Here is a 9,526-nt window from a genome sequence, read left to right as displayed (position 1 = left end):
ATAATTTTGAAAAAGATTATTTAAACTCAAAATGAGAACAGCACAGAGCTGTTTTTTGTTGTTGTTGTTTGTTTGTTTTCTCAAACAACCTCTGACAATGTAGGGGTCTTTAAAGGTCAGGTGTGCAGCCGAAGTATGTCTTCAAATTAAACGAACTATCCAGAATCTTTTTATCATTTATTCACAGCTCTGCAGTGGTAAATAACTTGATGATTTCTAAAGCATACAAACAACAACAACAGAAGAACCCTAAGCCTAGTAAGCTTTCAGTAAGTCTCAAGAGGAGATGAATCACCTATTCACAGCACTTCATACTTGCTTATCTTTATAAAGAGGGGACCTCGTTCAGGGCTGGGAAGATTCACAGGATGGGAAAACTGTCTGCCTACAGACCAACAGAGAGTGTATATAGAATAGCAGATGAGGCTAGAGAGGGGCCGAAGTCACTGCAGCTGCAGCAACATATTGATTTGCCCAAAGACATTATAACCCTTACAAGGTTCGTCTTTACATCTCACACCTATACATGGCTATCAGCAAGTATGAAACTAGAAATACTTCAAAATTAGGCCTCCCATCTTCAAAAGGATGAGAGAATTGTCACACATAATGTCATACAATCAAAGTTAACCAAGTTCTGAAACACTAAGAGTATGATGCAAACTCATTAAAATCAATGGCAGCTTCAAATGTACAGCACTTAAAATTACAGCATATGTTTTGGTGCTGAACAGTACATTTTAGTTGCCTCATTCTGGGCTCCCAAATATAAAAACCTCAATCTTACTCTTTCATGAGAACCCTGTATGTCTTAGCCTCAGAACTTTAATAACAATTTTATTTTTGTATTTTTGTCTTCAGAGTATAGAATTATACATGTAATTCTCATATTATCATGTTAATTATATTTGTTAAAATATTAAATATTTAGACTTGGAAAACTGAATTATTTTGTGTGTTTGTATAGTTATTGTGATTTACAGTTATAATGTTTTTTATTAGCTCACATTTAATATCAAGACTTAGAACAAACTAGCTATATGTCTTCTGTACAGCAGCTCCATGTAATTAATTTTTGTTTCCTTTTTACTACACATTCTGAAGATTCTCTTTCTGTACAGTTGTGCATACACTCAACTGTTCTGTAATGTACCTCATTAATGAAATGATCAAACACTGTGGAAATTTCCAGCTGAATTTATTGGATGATAAGCCACAGCCATAAAGTATATTGGTATAACTTGACAGTAGCGTACATTTGTAAAATTCTGTCATATAGAAACTCCTGTATGAACAGGATCAAAGTCTGGATGTCAGGTCTCTTTAATGAAAACTATAAAAGTCCGCTGTATTGTCCTCCTAAAATGCCAGTAACCATCTTCTTTCAATTCTATGGGGTATTTGTTCAGAACTTCAATGAAAGTTTTTAGTCTCAGATATAAAAATAGGACATATTTCACAGAATTTCTCACTTCAGAGAGGAGAGAATGTTCTGACTGAGAGGAATGGCATTTTGATATGCTTGTAGAGCAAAAGACCTTCATGGTCTTGTGTCACATCTAAAAATCCTTTGAGGTCCTGAAGTCAAATTCCTTTTCTATTACACAAGGAAATGAACTTCACGTTTCACATGTTCAATAAGGAGAACAGTAACAGGATTCCCAGAGTTGTGCAGATCAGAAATGCAAATGATTGGTTTTACATCAGAAGCAAAACTGAGAGCTAAAGTATCCTCAGGATGGATTGTCTTTGTGGCTATTGTTCTCATGCCACACTGCCATTCCTTTTTGGTTTAAATATCATTGTGTGCCACAGCATATAGTAGAAGACATAGGTCAGGAGTGTTACCCATAAAAGTGAAGAATATGTAAGACAGAATTTAAAATACTCTTTGCCAGAAGCACCGTCGGAGCTCATGCAGACATAGAATAATGTTGTTTCAGCAAACTCAGCAAACTTCCAGGTGAGGAAAAATTACTTTTATCAGTCTCAAAAGGCCCAAAATTCCATTGTGCTGCTCCTCCATCATTATTATCATGACAGGTAGAAAGCCTGAACTTTCAAAGACTACATTCAGAGGAACAACTCCTCCTTGTATCCAGAAAAGTGTTTCTAAGTGATTTGTGGATGCAGTTTCAATGTTCTATAAATAACAATCTGATCAGTTTGCATTAAATTTATGAGCAGAGCATGTGAAAATTTGTATGTTAATCAGATGCGGCTCTCAATTTCTTATCAGTCTGCTTCCCTCAGTCCCTCCTGTGTGAAGGTTAGGCTTCTCTGCTGTGCTTCTTCACGTTTCTTGTGGATGGCGAAGTAAGAGGACTTCCAGGCACTAAGTCAAGTAGCAGTGTGAGAACTTGCTGTTTATCTTAGTTTGAAAAATGAAAAAGTGCTTAGAAATGCATTGCTTTGTTTCATTTAGCACATTTATGTACAACAGATTTTACATTTGATTTCTTAAAGTAATGCTTAAATAAAATGGTGTTTATGCCATGTCTTTTCTCTTTTTAAAGGGTCTGGTTAGTGCAAGTAACCTACTGCCGATCTTGTAGCTTTACAGGGGAGTGGACAAGGCTTTTCCTGCTGGAAGCTCTGATGAATGGAACAGCCCATTTCATTGGTATCCGAAGGGGAAGACCCCAGGAAATCTGGAAGTGGCCTGAAATGTTGGGCATTAATTTATAAACTGAATTTAGTGGCAGCTCAAGGAAATCTGCACAGCAGGTAGTAAAAATTGTGCAGTGCAGTATTTGGAGAACAGGGGAAGGCATCTTTTTTTTTGAAACGCTGTGCAAGTTAGAGGGCTGGGATTTGCATTAGTTTGTGTGCCTTAGCAATGGCATGAGTTTGGAGGGTGCTGAATGCAGGACTTTATATAAAGAACGCTATTAGAAATTTTCTCAGATAAAAATCAGTTTTATTTGGACCTGAGAAAAACTTTTTGTTCATGAATGAAATATATAAATTTAGCTTTTCTAATTTAAGCAGGGAGTTACCTGCTCCTGAATGGGTTCCTCTCCACGGAGTGAAGCGTGGAGTTCTGCTCTGCTGCAGTACACCATGGGCCACGGGAGGGGTCTGACTTCCCCTACAGGGGCCTCTCTGTGGGCCGTGGGGAGGCTTCAGCTCCAGCACCTGGAGCACCTCTGCACTGCACTCCCCCTCCTCTACACTGACCTTGGTGTCTGCAGGGAGGTTTCTCCTTGCTCTCCCAGCTGCTGTTTTGCAGCTTTTTTTTTTTTTTTTTTTTCCTTTTCTTGGATGTGCTCTCACAGAAGCACAAACTGCGTTGCTCATGGCTTGGCTCTGGGCAGCGGTGTGCCCCTTTGGAGCTGGCTGAAACCAGCCCTTATCTAACAAGGGGCAGCTGCTGGATTCTTTTCACAGGGGCCACCACTGCAGCCCCCTCACTAACAGAACCTTGCCATGTGAACCCAATACACTGGGGCAGCTAGGTCATTACTGGCCTGTAAAGTATCAGGGCTTAAATTAACTAATGAAACCCTAAATGTGATGGGGGTAGAAGGGGCTGGGATAACAGTGCCACTTTTTGGGGACACCAAGCTGAGACTAGGGATAGAAGGATCACTGGGCAATTACTGTATGCACCTGAGGCAGGGACTAACTTGTTGGGAAAGGATTTGATAATGAAATTAGGCATTCAAATAGTAAATTGTTAGACTGGAATAACGCTGTTATTAATGGGGTGCTCTCAGACCCTGAGAGCAATGATATATTTGCCTTTGAGGGGAAAGACCCTGAAATGGGGTGGAAGCAGAAATACAGGTGGATAATTTTACCTCAGGGGTTAAGCACAGCTCCTGGACTGTGTAGTTTCCTTACAACCTATTTGTTTTCATCACTGGGTCATGATGTGGGAGAAAAAGGAATCCTTTTTATAAATATCTTTTATTATTATTTTTTTATTTTTACTGATCTCTGCAAAGGGTTGTCACGCAGAAGTAAAGTGAGCGACTACATTTGCCACTACTCAAGTTCATATGGAGTTCATATGGTCTATTGTGTAATTAGTAAGTCAGTATTTATTCCTGATTATTTGCTCATTTCTCCAAACAAGCTTTTTTTTTTTTTTTTTTTTTTTTTTAATGGAGTCTTTTGATTTAATTAGTAGAGTGCTAATACCACTGCTTTGCCAGAACGTCAGTCATGCAGAAGAGCTCAGGAGATGATTTAATTAAACATGTGCAGTACTACATATAATTAATACTTTTCTACTGCCACTGGCTATTAAGCAAGTGTATGAGGCAGAGAGATATACAGGTAGTGCACTAGGCCACACTCTGTCTGGACTGACACTATTTGCAAATACTTTCAAAATATGTGAATCCTCTCCTGACTCCAAAATAAACATGCTCCTAGTGGAAAGGAAGGCCTATGCAATTGAACAGCATATTTTTGATTAATTTTCTTATGCTGACATAATTAAAATGAGTTCCTGAAATCCACTAGGACTTTTCTGGAGGTAAAGCATCATCACTTTTACTTCAGCGTAACTTGGCAATTTCAACAGTATGTCTACCACAATATCTCCCTCAATGGTTGAAGTAGCTTATCTATGCTGTGCCAAAAACTACAGAGCCTTATCTCTACAAAGTTTTTATAGAAGATAGCTAAGATGTAGATCTCTTCCTGCCATAAAAAGCACCTCTTTGTGAGGGAAAAACAAACTTTCAGCTTGCAGTAAACTTAGCTGAGAAAAAAATATATGATACAAATTTGTACTAGAGTTTCAGGTTTTGGATGTGTACTTCCACTGAATCTCACACACACCCTATTATGCTATAGTTTGCTTAAGAAATTCTGTTTGTTTTCAGATGTGGAGCTGTACCCCATGACTTGTTAAGTATAAAGAGTTACAATGCTGAAACAAGGAAATTCTGCAGCGTCTGGTTTAGCCATCAGGGTGTTGCCAAGCCATTTCTGTGTTGCTTGAAGATAATGGCATGCTATTGTAAAACACTTATATTACATATATGTGTAGCTCTGCTCCCAGTTGTTATATAACAACAGTTATATAACAACAGTTCTGTTAGATTTTGGAGGGGCTGTGCAACACACAGCTTTCCCCAGCCCCCAGCCCTTCATCATTTGACACAGAAGTTACTGCAAATGCAATTACTGCACCTTAATTACTGCAATAAATATGTCCCTGTCTACTAGCATGGCCTACTCTACTCTATTTGTATGCTTCAGAGTTACACCAGGCACCTGCTATTTACAAAATTTTGCATAACTGTAAGTTACACAGAAGCCAAGCCTGAATCATTACATTACATAGGTTCTTTTAGTGCATGTATATCATTACTGTGATGTCTGCAACATACAGTCTAGATGTCTGTGCTTTAATAACATGATTCTTCTGAAAGCACTGGTCAGAGAAATATTTTACTTTGTTGGAGAGTGGGAAACTGTTGGGAGGCAGTGAAAATCTGTTAATAGTTGAATGATCTATCCTCCAGCTTCACTGCATAGTTGGCTGAGTTGAAGCAGAGTCATAGCACTGTGTTACATGGCCAGTGAGACCAGTTAGCCCAGTTTGTAGTGCCACTTCACCTGGATATGAGATTTCAATTTGAGAATGGAAAGGCAGAAGGGCAGTATCTCTGGCTGTATCAATAGAATGAAGAAACTTCCCATGTCCTCTTATTGGACCACAGATTACAGTGACTGTCTTTGGTTAACCAGCACCACAGCCGAGCGAACACTGAGCAATGTGCTTACTGGTAAAGCTCTATCAAGTAACAGTTCTAACTGTTCTTTGGTTCGGCCAGTGCAAGAAAGGAGGATGGTGGAAGAGAATAGCTGGCCAAAGACACCTGCCACACTTTGTGAAATGAAAATAATCTCTGTGCAGTTATACTGATGCCCGTGTTATTAAGCTCACTTACCTGAGACTGCAATTAGGGTGCATGTTAATTTATGTAAATGTGGAAACTTCACCGATAGTAGGGGAAAGCCTCACTTTGCAGTGAAAGAAAGCTAGAACTAAGCTGTACGTGGCTGAGAGAAGACCACAGAACAGGATGGTGAGGCACTTGTTCTTAATTTTGAACAGCCCACACGATTTGCTTTTTGAAATTGAAAAAAAAAATAAAAAAATCAAGCACATAAAGCAACCATTGGTAACTACTGAGTGTAAGGGTACCTTACAAACATTTTGATATATATCAGTAAACATAAGGGGATCCTGAGATTTCAAAGTTAACTTTTTGGGTGCAGGCAATTATTACAAACTACAGGAAGAAAAGTCAGAGTTAACATCTCATTTAAGTGTATTAATATGCATGGTATGTGTGTGAACAACTGCTTCCTGGTGATAGCAGTGATGCTCTGCTGGATGATCCTGCATCTCAGTCAGGTTCTTGCAGTTTTGCTGCAACGTAAGACCTTCGCCCTTTCTCCTTAACCATGACTTCAGCCTTGTTTTCTCTGTTGTATTTCACCTTGGCAGATATTTGGTGGCCATTGGCAGAATCACTGGAAGAAATCAACTGCAACAAAATTATAGAAGCCAGCTTGAACCAAACAAGGGTTGTAACAGCATATGGAAATAAACCTGTACAATTTTAGGAAAGAGCTTGGTCCGGTTCCCTTTGAAATCAGTCTGCCACCAGGAAGAGACCATGAGCAATTAGCGTTTAAGAAGTTCCCCAGTTATTGCATCATGGACACTAGGACTCCTCTCCCTTCTTATCTACCCAAATTTTCTTGACAAAACAGGTAAGGCCAACTAAGTTTTAACTACTATTGAATAATTACTATGTACTGGATTTTTTTTTTCCTTTTTCAACATAGCAGGCCATAACTTTTGAGATTATTTCATTAAAAATTCTTGTTTGCTGTCCCCAACAAACAAAGATTAAGTGGGCTTTGAACCTATTTGCATCACGGTTAAAAGCATATGGGAATTTGACTAGGGAATTTTAATAGTGTTATGATACTAGGAACTACATGGAGTGAAACCTACTGCAATTAAAAATATATTCAGGTTATAAATATCATTTGATGTGTAGTTTAAGTAAAACACTGCCATGACTTTTCCATTGTTGACTAAAGTGCGAGGTTAGCATTTTTGCTGTTTGAGACGATCATAACTTTCCCTTCTTGTCAACATGACAAATAATCAACATCTTCTTTATTCCAGCAAAGTGCTTATGCATTTATGTCATCCAAAGAATGCAAGTTCCATCAAATTAAACTATTTACATTCTTAAGGAACTACACATGTGAAAGTGCTTTACAAGATTGGACTGCAGTAATTACTTTTGATCTCTGCTATCTTAAAGGAAGACGGAAAGTCTCTAACCCCCATCCATTCCAGCAAAGTACCCAATAAACTACCAGCACCCTGCTTTTGAACCTCTTTCTGTTTTCTGCTATTTCTCTGCTAGAAACAAGTTCTTAGTCTCAAAGAAAGCAGGAATAAATCAGATCAAAGCCCTTGTTGTCCTGTTACATTAGACTTAAACTCTGTCACTGTCATAAATTATTACATGTCCTCATCTGCAGCAGTGTTCACTCTATGCAAAAGATTGCATTCAAGCTTTTAGAATAGTCAATATTACAAGAATCTGCAATAAAATTGTTGAGGAAATGGGGACAGTGGTAGCTTCTGTACCCTTTAACTCATTGCAACACAGCATGATTAAAGACAAGCTTAAGTGTAGAGACAGTTGTGCCTTTATGGAAGGTTCAAGGAAGTTGCTCTACACTTACATGCCTAAGGGGTCTATTAAATAAGATTAATACTAACGTTTTTATACTAACTCAAGACCATTACAGGATTATTCTTTGCCTAAGGAGAGCATTGCAATCCTCCCACTACTCTGTAGCATACTGTATGATAAGACCCAACACATGAAAACAAAGACAAATGAGATGACAGCTTTTAACTATCCATATTAATCAGTAAAATCAGGGTGCCACAGACAGGCTATGTTAGGCATGACTTCAGCACAGTAGCTTAGTTTCTATTTATCATCCTGATGAGGGACTTGGCTTAAATTCTTTGAGCCCTAACAAGTTTTAAAATGTCATGTAGATTGGAAAGGGTTACCAAGAAAGTAGATATATAACCCTTCTGCTCTAAAAATTTAATCACTGTAAAAGAATTAGGTGAGGCCAGAAGAACTTGTTTGGCTGCAAAGTATCATCAACACTGCTTGTCTTGGTAGATGAAATCTTTCATTAGAGCAGGAATGTACACAATAGCACAACAACCTTTGTCAGTGGCCTGACCTTTTCAGGCTTGTTTCTTTCTTCAGCTGAAAAGGCACTAGGTAGTTTTGACTTCTACATTATTTTAGTTGTGTGGCTCTACACTTTTAGGGGGCCTGTATGTTCTTTACCCTTTGGTTAACTAATATGGTGTCCTACCAATGACATGTAAGAATGGGACAGTTAAAAAAATAAGAAAAACAACATCTCCAAGGCTAGTCACAGTTTACTTGAACAGAAGAAATGGATTTACAATCACTGCCTTTCCTTCTTACTGCTACAAAAATTATATAAACAAAGTGGGAACTGCAACAATCATTGGAGATTAAAACATATGTATGCTGACTCTGTTTTGTTTTATTTTGTTTTCTCTCTCACTCCTATCATTGACTGACTTATTTGGTAATATTTTGTTCAGCAAGGTAGTTCAAAGATTCTTTATTGTCTTAGCAAAAGATATTCAGTCCTTGAGTCCCAAATAATTTGTAGGTAACCCAATGCAGACTTACATGTCTATCTCAGCAGTGGGAGTTTTTGAAATGACATCCCCTCTAACAGGATTTCATTTAGCTTGTGCTGGATTCATATGCCCCAAATAGTAAAAAGAACTCAAGAAATTATAAGGCTGCTGATGAAGGGCTATGTGTTTCTCAAGAAGAAACACTAACACCCACATCAGCCTGAGAGCCTTTAAGACTTGCTCATGATGCCACAGCTAAGATCTGGAGTGACTGCCTTTCAGGCTGTATGGTTTAAAGTAACACCCAAAAGATTTTGCTAAGAGAAAAGAGTGAGAAAAGAGTATTTTCTAATTGTAGGATACAGCTCTTGATAAATCTTAAATATTCAAGGAAAGAAGAGGTAAGCTGAGTGCTAACACTATAGAGATCTTGACTCTCATTCACTACCTTTTAGGTTATTTATAATTCTACTATGAAGTCAGTAGGAATTTTCCTATTTGTAATGAGTTGTAGAATTGGCCCAAGCATATTATTATTCCAGCACAGTAGGCAAATTGCCAAAAAACAGAGGAAACATTAACTACATTAGTATTTGCAAAAAAAATGCGTTGAGTATTTCTGTATTAATATTATGTGGTTTCATACTGATTTTGTTGTCGGTTACTTCATTATTCCAATGACTTTTGTTTGCATTGTAATTTAATCAATAGTTAGTTTTATTGCTGCTTAATGACTATTTTGCTAGTGTTTAATGGTTGCCCAAACAAGCTGTGCTTTTTCCAGAAATGTATAGTTGTTTCTTCTACTGTGAAACTTCTAAAGCT

At 37.9% G+C, this 9,526-nt stretch overlaps 1 long non-coding RNA gene across 1 annotated transcript; it reads left to right on the top strand.

The window, feature by feature from the left end:
- Positions 1–3,961: 3,961 nt before the first annotated feature.
- Positions 3,962–8,429, top strand: LOC118156719. The gene is made up of 2 exons (XR_004746401.1): positions 3,962–4,034; positions 4,839–8,429. It is a non-coding gene; the product is annotated as an uncharacterized LOC118156719 (long non-coding RNA).
- The last annotated feature ends 1,097 nt before the right edge of the window (positions 8,430–9,526 follow it).

The sequence above is a fragment of the Oxyura jamaicensis genome, chromosome Z (genome assembly GCF_011077185.1).
Source record: "Oxyura jamaicensis isolate SHBP4307 breed ruddy duck chromosome Z, BPBGC_Ojam_1.0, whole genome shotgun sequence".
NCBI classification, from domain to species: domain Eukaryota; kingdom Metazoa; phylum Chordata; class Aves; order Anseriformes; family Anatidae; genus Oxyura; species Oxyura jamaicensis.
The sequence above is the reverse complement of the archived record's forward strand: the minus strand, read 5'-3'. Positions and strand labels throughout refer to the sequence as shown.